This window comes from Xenopus laevis, chromosome 6L (genome assembly GCF_017654675.1).
Source record: "Xenopus laevis strain J_2021 chromosome 6L, Xenopus_laevis_v10.1, whole genome shotgun sequence".
Taxonomy (NCBI): domain Eukaryota; kingdom Metazoa; phylum Chordata; class Amphibia; order Anura; family Pipidae; genus Xenopus; species Xenopus laevis.
In genome coordinates, this window is record NC_054381.1 from 42,560,996 (window position 1) to 42,571,656 (window position 10,661).

Genomic DNA, 10,661 nt, shown 5'->3' on the forward strand with positions numbered 1-10,661 from the left:
ATTTAGATCCAGACGATTTTGACAATATGTTTTAGCACAATACCAGCATATTATTGCAGTATATCAAAGTGTATTTGGAATTACTTGTCTAATTTCTGAATTAGGGCATTCCCAAAATACAGGGGCTTATATTTTATCTTTGGGTCTCCCCTTGCAAGCCTTAAATTCAGTCTAGACGCATAGATATATTTGGTAAATTCATTCTTTGACTCCAATTATGTGCTATTTTGTACCACTTTTATCTGTTCTAACACTGTAGGGGGTCATTTATATGCAGAGCGCAGTGTGTAAAGTTAAAAAAAGGCCACACTTTGCACACTGTGTTCTGCCATTCTAGTATTGCAGAAGAAAATAAGTGTAGGGCCTGTTCCTTCCTCCATGAATACAGCTTTGACTGTGTTAGTCAGCGAAGTATTGGTGAAGGCCAGATCGGGGAGCACATAGGCATCCCCTCAACTGCCCCTAACTTGCAGAGAGCAGGAACCCATGGGGTTCAAGTGCTTGATAAGTGAGCACTAAAGAGTATGTTCTTGTGCCCTTTAGTGTTTTAAATGTGTGCAGGGCCCTTTTTACCCACTATTTTGGTTATCAGTTTTTTGTATGTAATCCATATGTTCAATGTATGCACCCATTTATTGTACAGAGCTGCGGAATATATGTTGGTATGTATAATTACATGTTTCTAATAATAATAATAATAATAAAATTCCCTACCAATGGCAATGCAAATACATCTTTTCTTTTAAATCTGGCCACCCATAGGCTGAATTCCTTAATGACTCTTTCAATTTCTATTTATTATAACATATACTATTCATACCATTTATACCAGGGGTGTCCAACCTGCAGCCCAGGATGGATATGAATGCGGCCCAGCTTGAAGGAGACAGAAAACAAAGAGAAGGGAAAAAAAGAAAGAAATTAAGAAATAAATGTATGGAAATACAGAAAAAACGAGAGTGAAACAACACTTTCTGCTCTCTAAGTTCAGACACATTATCCACCTCAGTCTGACGTCTTGTTAGGAACAGGCTTACTATGCCAGGTTGTAACAATGTGGTGACCTATGGAAGGGAGGAGGGGGGACTCTTCTCATTGCCCAGTTAGTAATAATAATATAATAATAAGTCTGTTTAATATCCAAGTGTCCCATATTCCAATGTATAGCTCCATCTGGTTATCCAACTAGCATTGTAGTTCTTTTCTGTGTATTTTCTTTAATTTTACAAATCAAAAGTGTTTGTGTATGTCATGTGTGGCCCCACACCATTTTTTCCAATGTGGCCCAGAGAAGCCAAAAGGTTGGACACCCCTGATTTATACAAACAAAGAGTTGTACTTGTGAGAAAAGCACATTAAAATGACCTACGATTTCTAGTCACTGACTAAATTGAAATGAAAATGTACATATATCTTCTGTGCTCAGCTACATGGCTCAAATGATATCCAATTTTTCTGGGGATAGTCTGAAAATCTGCAAGACAGGCAGGCGCTCCAAGTCCTATGAGGAAGTACTAGTTATAGCAGCAAACTCTTGAGGCGGAATTGATGTCACATTATCTAAAATGAAACTTTAATGTATTTACAACTGGTCTGTGGGTTTTACAGAATTTTCCATATCCGCTACTCTCACTGAAGGCTAAGGCCAGTGCACTTGGAGCCCCCAGTAAACTATTAAGTTTACTGCTTTATCAGAACATCGCTTGCAGATTCTCATGTGTTTTTCTGAGGACCCAGATTTAATTAAGTGGAGCATCTCCTTCAAAGTGAAAACTTGATATTAAACATATTTACACATTATATGAAATTATATACACATTCTATGAAGTATATATATTTTAAAAGAGGCCTTGAAATTCTGAACTCTTCAGTGACAACTAATTAAATATTATTTCATAGTACATAGGTTCTAGCAGTCTTCATACAGCCATGCAGTGATCACAGCTCAGTGGTAAGATTATAACTATTATTTGCCAAGATCACTCATTTATAGGGAATAAATTGCACCAACGAACATTTCTAAGGATTCAAGATTGAGTCTTCTCAATAGTAAGAATTCATGACGCTGCAATTCAGCCATATAGTTATAGTGACAACAAATGCATCAATAGCAATATTTTTTTACTTATAAATAATGTGTTAGTCCCAAACTACTACTTTATTGCAAGATATAGGGGGTTATATATCATGGTCCGAATTTATCTCAGTATTTCTAAGTTAGAAATCCAAGCAACTCTGAATGCCCAAATGGACCTTATTTATGAAGAAAAAAGCCCGAAAAAATTAGGGATGCACCGAATCCAGGATTCGGTTCGGGATTCGGCCTTTTTCAGCAGGATTCGGACGAATCCTTCTGCCTGGCTGAACCGAATACTAATTTGCATATGCAAATTAGGGGCGGGGAGGGACATTGTGTGACTTTTTGTCAGAATACAAGGTAAAGTAAAGTAAAGTAAAAAAAATGCTTTCCCCTTCCCACCCCTAATTTGCATATGCAAATTATGGTTCGGATTCGGTATTCGGCAGAATCTTTCTGGCCAAATCCAAAATAGTGGATTCGGTGCATCCCTTGAAAAATAGGGTCGGGCAAATTTTAGAGCTTTCCACGAAAACTCAGATTTTTTCATAGTTTTCTGAGATTTTTTAGCAGAACCCACAAACTCATCAGATATCGGTACGGACATCAGCGCAGACACTGGGACCTTCCCCATTGACTTATACAGGACCTTGAGAGCTTTAAGACCATCGGACTTTAATAAATCTCGAAAAATTCATGTTTTTTTGTTCCTCTGAAAATCACTAATTATTTGAGGTTCGGAAATTCGGACCTTGATAAATAACCCCCATACTGTTCCACTCCCTAGTTGTTAGTCATCATTTTATTAAAATTTCATGTTGCAAATCTGAATTAAAACCTGTCATGAAACCTATTGGTGACTTCAAACATTAATATTATTTAAAGGCCATTATACTCTAGATCAGGGGTGCCCAAACTTTTTGCAACGAGGGCGAAATTTGGTGAGGTGAAAATGTGTGGGGGCCGACAATTCAGACCGACATTCTTTGAACCATTAACATTAAATTACAGGAATCGAGTAATTGTAGCAGTAATATTTGGGCACATGAACTGCCACTTGGTCTAAACTGCTGCCTGTGTGCTGAAGGTGTTGGCAATAGACTCGTACTGGAACGTAGTGATGCCATACTTCTTTAGTTTACTGTACTTGCACGTCAGTACGTCTATTGACACCTTCAGCCCTAAAGAAGTATGCGAAAACAGCGCGTCTACGTGCCAGATCATTTCACTAATGTGCCTTAATATTACTGCTATGGGATTCCTGATCATCTCAGCCTGGATTTTTCAATTTGTTAAATGTCAGATTTTTACAAGATGTTTACAAAACTGTAGAGATTATATTAGATTTTAGGTTTAAAACATACTTCTCACCTATAGAACTTTTTTTGAAATGGTATACTTTTTTTGAGAAGTGTCTCAGTGGTTCAGCTGTTCAGTTGACTGATGAAAGTCTGGTTTCCATTCCGGAGGTAAAGTCTTGTGACCTTGGGTAGGTCACAATCTATGTGTGCCTGAGGCACAAAACTAAAATTGGTAGAGACTCCCTGTTATGGAGAGTCACTGTTGCAGAGCTGAAAAACAAATAGTATTATAGTAGAATTAAAATTTAAATATTTATATTTATAAATTGCTGAACACAGATGAAATGGAAAATGTGACTCATCTCCAGTCCCATGCACAGTAAATCTTGCTTTGCTTTAAAACCACCTTAATAACTTGGGGGTGGGGGGAAATGTGCAGTATTTAAATCTTGTGCATTGAAAACAGGTGTTTATATTTGCTTTGTTACCTCGGATTCATTAAAATGGATTTTTGGAATGGCAAAGTAAAAAGCCTCTGTTACGTCTTTATCATCTTATTAACATCCGTGCCCTTGGCATCTAGAGACGTCACTATCTGACAGAGTAAGACATGCATTTACATGGTTTAAACTCTTAAATTGTCTCTTTCAATTAATTCCCCATAATGGAGAAATCTGGAAACCATTACTCAGTAACTCTTCATTGTAATTGCTTGCAGCTGAAAATCTATTCCTTGGTAACATAAGAATAAAAGGGAACTTAGTTGGTAACAAGTGCAATTGATTCCATTTAGAATTCCCCTGGTGCTTTGCCATGTTTGGCCTGCATGGGAGGAAACAAGAGGTATTTTTTGGGGGCCAGGAAATGAATTGGCAGACATAAGATGGTGTGTGTGTACTCCCTGCCTTCACAATTCAGCTGGTCCTTGTTAAAACTGAGACTCTTGGACTCCTGCATTTTATGGGGTGTTTTTTTTGGTAACCAATAAGCGCAAAACATTTTAGTTCAATTCTATTTAATCAAAAAGCAAATTGAAGTTTTCCTTTTTGCTCTCTTTAACCATCCTTAATATTCCCCAAAGATGTTTGGCTAAACTGTTGATGATCATGAACACACTGTTTGGTATTTATATTCATGCTTTGCACATACAAATCAGAATTTAAATGTAGGGTTTTTTTCTAATGAAGTAAAATAAAATCAAACCACTGTAATCTAGCAGAATTAAACTTTATCTTTCAGAATATGCAGTCTGGTAAAAGAAAAAATGAAGAGATCTGCCATAGATGACTTTTAAGCTCCACCAGTAACTTATCCCATTTTTCCAGCATCTAATGAGGACTTGGTGAGAAAGGACCCACATGATACAATTACATTGTGCTCCAGTTCTCCAAATGCATTAAAGTCAATGGGCATTTTTATTATGGCGACATTTTTGTCTTGGTGACTTTTGTCGTGGCGAAAATCCATTGCTGGCAAAAAATTTTCTCATCACTATCTGGGAGGAAAAGGCAGGTTGAAGGCATCCTATTAACTGTTCACAAAACTAATAAGAAAAATTGTTAGAGCACGGTTGCAATAGGGTAAAATGTTAATGGTTTAATATAAATCTTTAAAGGGCACCTTTAGGGTAAAAATGTTATCCCCAACCAAAGGTGCAGGCTAATTCTAGTTGGGGATAACAGTCGTTTTTAAAAAATAAAAAAAAACCCCACCAGCTTCCTGCACCGGGAGCTCCCTCCCATGGAGCAGCCATGTCCGGTCACTCGCATGCGCATAATGCACATGTGACATCACATTTTGGGGCATGCTTTCATTATGTGCATGCGAGTGACCGGACATAGCTGCTCACATCGGAAGCTTCCTCCCGGTGCGAGAAGTGTAGCGCTGGCGGGGGGCATTTTTTTTTTTTAGAAAAAAGACTACTGTTATCCACAACCAGAACGCGCTCTCCATTATCCCGCACCTTTGGTTGGGGATATCATTTTTACCCAACAGGTGCCCTTTAAGTAATGGTTAATAAATATTTTCAAGTTGACCACTAGGGGAGCTAGAAGATAACAATTGTTGAGGGAAAGTGCCCAGAGGGTTGAGAATAAAAAGTAAAATAGGTAAAGGTTTCAGGAAGTGATATTAGAAATGTGTCATGGGAAGCAAGATGAGCAGAGGACACTGCAGCAGTAGAGTCATCTCCTGGAAGAGGTATTGAGCCTAGGTAGTATAAGGCCTAGTGGTGTATAAGTATGCTCTAGGTAGGGAATGTAAGTTAGAGAGGTAACTAGCATGGGCAGTTATGGCCCCAAATATGAGGGAGTGGGCATAGTGTTCCCAGAGGGAATCCCATAAGCCAGGGTTAAGAGGAAAGGCTAGATCTGGATTGAGCAGGCCAGGGCCCAGGAGGGGTGCCGTTATGAGCAATGTTCTGCAAAAGGCTGGGAGATTGAGCCCTGTGAATGTGCTACTGTTCTGCTGAGGGCCATGACAAATAAAGAGAACATGATTGAACTGCATCTCTGAATCAAGTGTTTCACTGAAGGTTTTGCCGACACAAAAGGTCAGTGATACATGAAGGGTTAACATGGGTACAGCACAGGAGATATTTGTCCCCCGTTACACGGTTTACCTTTAAAAATTATTATTACTAATAATTAGGTATTAACTGTTGGCATAAAAGAGAAACATTAATGTTAGGTGATGGAAAGTAGCTGTTGGAGTCTACATTAATTGTACTGTGCTCTGAGTTGCCAATGGACTGCCAGGTCTTCTCTGTAATATTTAGTTCATGCTGCAAGCCACTATAGATGAATACACGGTGCCATAAGGCCTGCTTCTAGGTCAAATGTTGTCTTGGCAGACAATTACTGACTTGCTAAACTCTGCAACAGTTACAGAAAGAAACAACTTTTATGGCAACTCTTTTTTGGGGAGGGTGTCAGCCAGGGTGATTCATCAGAAAATCATTGGCCAGTACAAATGGTTCCTGAAATGTAGACTAATTACCTTCTTTACTCGTCATACGTCAATGAAAATGGATATTTCCAGAGAATACCAAAAGTTTTTTTTTTATTTAAAATATGTGAAAATATGCATGGGGACTGATTGAACAGGACTCGTTATGTTTTCAGTTGAATAATGGCTTTTTCTACTCAACTCCACCCTTGATGTTTCTCAGCTTCTTTCAAATGTTTTTCTTTTTTAATTTCTCCAGTCTGCAGAAAAACAGATCTGTATTTAAAGTCTGTTTATTTTCTTCTTTTGGGTGCAGATTTAGTTTTCTGTCTGTAATAGTGAGGATGAATGTACAAATGAAAAATAATACATGAATTTCCCATGGTGGTGAATATATCCATGGCTTGTTTAATCATTGTGATTTATTCTGTAGTTTGTCAAACTTGCCTTTTTTTTTTTTTTTTGCACAATTTCAGTTTCAATAAAAGTTCTTTAAAACCAGTTTGGCCCACATAGAAGCTGGAAAAAGAATCTGTTTCTCACCAAAGGATGGCTGGGAAATTGGGAATGGTGGAAGCAGAGGTTCAATAGCAGCTGGCGATAAGAGAACTGATCATATAAGGAAACAGGACTGTGCTCCAAGTTTAGGCCAAATTTCATGGTGCAGTTTTGTCCACACCTGCCTTTAAACTAAGATGTTTTAATAAAGAGTACTGAAGTTGAGTGCAAAGGTCAAAAAGGCCTTTTCCCATAAAAAAATCCTATAACTTTGACCACTATAGCCCATTAAAGGATTTGTACATGGTCCTTCTATGTCTATATTTTTCTGGTATTTTATATCTAGACCTGCGCTACTGTAACTACCTGCAAGGCATCCTCAGTTATAACAAAGATGCCACCCAAAGAAAGGATTTGGAGCTTGGAAATAAAATGGGAGGACTGTCTCAGGAGACCCATATAGGTCATGTATCGCATGTTACTGCTTCTGGGCAATGTGCTCTTGACCTCATATTGGGGTATGAAAGAAGAACAAAGACTAGGGCTTAGAAAAATAGGAGCACTTTAATTACAGGTCAACCAGTATGCTATGCATACATACTGTATAATGCTAAATAAAATAGGGACAGGTTCTTATTTCAGAATCTCATTAAAGGTTACCTGGTTGCTAATGTGCAACTTCAGTCAATGTTAAATGTGTAACATATATTGCAGTTCTTGTTGTTCCCGTCTCTGGCCACAGTAGAGCTGGCCAGATATTTTCGTACGATTTTTCAGACCATGTGTCTGCTCTGAATAATCATCCTGCCAATTTTCACATCATGGCGATCAGTCATTTAGTCAATCAGACAGGTTTCAAAATATTGATACAGGTATGGGATCCGTTATCCAGAAACCCGTTATCCAGAAAGGTCCGAATTACAGAAAGGTCTCCCATAGACTCCATTATAATCAAATAATCCAGATTTTTAAAATGAATTTACTTTTTCTCTATAATAATAAAACAGTACCTTATACTTGATCCCAACTATGGTAATTAATCCTTATTGAGAGCAGAACCAGCCTATTGGGTTTATTTAATGCGTTTCTAGTAGACTTAAGATATGAAGATCCAAATTATGGAAAGATCCACTATCCAGACAACCTCAGGCCCCGAGCATTTTGGATAACAGGTCCCATACCCGTATAACAATCTTTGCATGGTTTGCCTCTCTGATGGTATCCATATTGACAGGGGACATAACTTTTCTTCTTTTTTAGAATAATCAACAAGTGTGATTGGCCTGCACATAGAGTGCATAGTAGCAGTAAAACCATGCCAAGGCATTGCATAGTGGCATAGTTCATAGTTGCCACTTTGGCCGTTACAACCCAGAAAGATTTTCACATTCCCAATTCTGCATTCATGTATAGGCCATTTACATACTGTTAACTGTTAATCTGCATTCTTATATATTACTACTTATTGTTGATGAATATTTAAGTTTGAAATGAGTTCATGTCCCATAGAGTCTGCAGTATAACTTTGATGTCAGAGCACTGGAAGATGAAATGAAAGCCTCAAGAAGAAGGCATGTTAAAAACAGACTTCCTTACTTGATAGTCTAGAGCCAGTCTCTGATGTCTGAGCTCTCTCAGCATTGTCTCATATCAGATACCTACATAAAGTATATAGCTCACACAGACATTGCTTTAATTCTGGTTTTAAGACTTTGGATAATCTGTGCACGTTTTGCTCTTTGCTGATAGGTGGGCTTGGTCTCCAGTGACCCAGCTTTTCCCAGTTATTTGACAGTTTGCCTTTAACTATTAATCTGTGTCACTGCTATTGCTACTAGATAAACAATCAACTGACAGTGAAGAAAGTCAGACACATTTAAGATTTTCAATCATTCAATACATATGCAAAATAAGTTGTTGAATATGAGGGGAAGGGGACCAGGTTGCATGGTTTAAGCTTTCTAGCAAGACAAAACATTTATGTATGCTTACATCTGCAAACCCCAGAGTAAAATACTTACATAATTAAAACTGAATTATTATTTTGTATATCATACATTTTGTATTGGAAGCGAAAATGTAACGGTTGTCCTTTTTCATATACATTTTAATAGTCAAAGCAAATTTACTTTACAAATAGCATTTGCATTGTTGCTCTGTCTCCATTATGTTGACAGTGTCCTGTAAAAGTAGAAAAAACAAGGGCAAATGTCATGTTTCCAAACTTTTTAGCAGTACATGAACCAAGCACAACTATGGTCTATTGACTTTTGAGTGACCATTTTATTGGGGCCAAGCATGATTTACTTTCCTAACAATTTATAGTTTCCTGGCTATATGTGTGAGACCCTTTGGAATTTGGCAATTGAGAATTGTAGTCTGAAAAAATGTACATGGTTGTGTTGACTGCTAATGGTTTAAGACAGCAAACAGTGCACCTACATTGAATCGCAGAGCATGGCCTCTGGTTAATGTCTCTGAAACAGCCTGTTAAGACTGTTACTACAAATTAGGGTCTGGATCATTCTGAAACTGAAATAGACCCCTTTCATCTTCCAGATGGCTGTCTGATTGGGAACTGGGCAGGATCACATTTCAGGTTTTGACTTAATGATTCAGGATGATATTTATGGTTTACCAGGGCAGTAAATTAAGGGAATGCCTTTGGCTCTATTTGAAAACCAACAGAAAATACAAAAAATCAATGGAAGTTCCGAATTATTGATTATGACATACTGTGTCTCATGACTGAAAGGTCTACCAAGCTTCTTCTCACTTTTAGAAAGACAATCTCTGTTCTTTCATCAAAGATAGATACATAATGTTTTCAAAAGGAAGAATGAATTTGCCATTCATGCACCATTTATGTACTATGATTACGAAGAATAACCAAAAGATTAAATGTTTTTGAGCAATTTTGTCAAAATTGGAAGGAAAAGATCAAAAGATAAAGACTGCATGTGTTATCAATTTTGCTGTTTGCGGCAAACTATGATAAATTGACCTTATGGAGATCATTTAAGTGCCATGGAATTTTAGTCCAGATTCTCTTGAAGATTGCGTAAGGATATTTTTGTGATAACTTGGGGGCATAATGCTATTTTAAGCAAAAATCCACATTCGATTGCAAATTTAGGCCCAAACCGAGAACCTGTATTGCATTTTTTTTAACTTTCTGTTTATTAAAGTTAACACACAAGTTTGACAGAATGCAATTTTTCGATAAAATTTTACTAAGATACATTCTTGCCTATCGCATTATTTTACATATACTAACTGTAATGGATGCTGTACCTGTCTCCCAAGATGGCGTCCAAGATGGCATTACTCCCCACCGCATGGCTCCTGCATCATCTTCGTCCCACTCCCTGATTGGTCGCCTGCAACAGCGCCGGCGTCGGAATGGACGTCGGCGTCAGAACGCCGGCGTCACTGACGCCAGCGCGCCGGAACTGACGCCGGCGCGTCGGAACTGACGCCGGCGCGCCGGAACTGACGCCGGCGCGCCGGAAATGACGCCGGCGCGCCGGAAATGACGCCACTGCGTCCAGATTGGCGCGAACCCTTTGCCTATTTAAAGGCGGACTTGTCATTGACTCAGTGCCCAATTATAGGTTCCAAGCTATTGTGTTCCTGGGTGTGCCTACTGCTTATATTGATATACTGTGTACCGACTCTTGCCTGCCTTCTCGTATTGTTGATTGCTGCCTGTACTGACCCATTTGCCTGTCCCTGACTACGTCTTTGATAAATCCTTCTTGTACTGCGAACCTGGTCTGGTCTCCTCCTTGGTCCTCACTCCAACGGTGCCTTCGGGCCCTTACAGTATAATTGGGCCA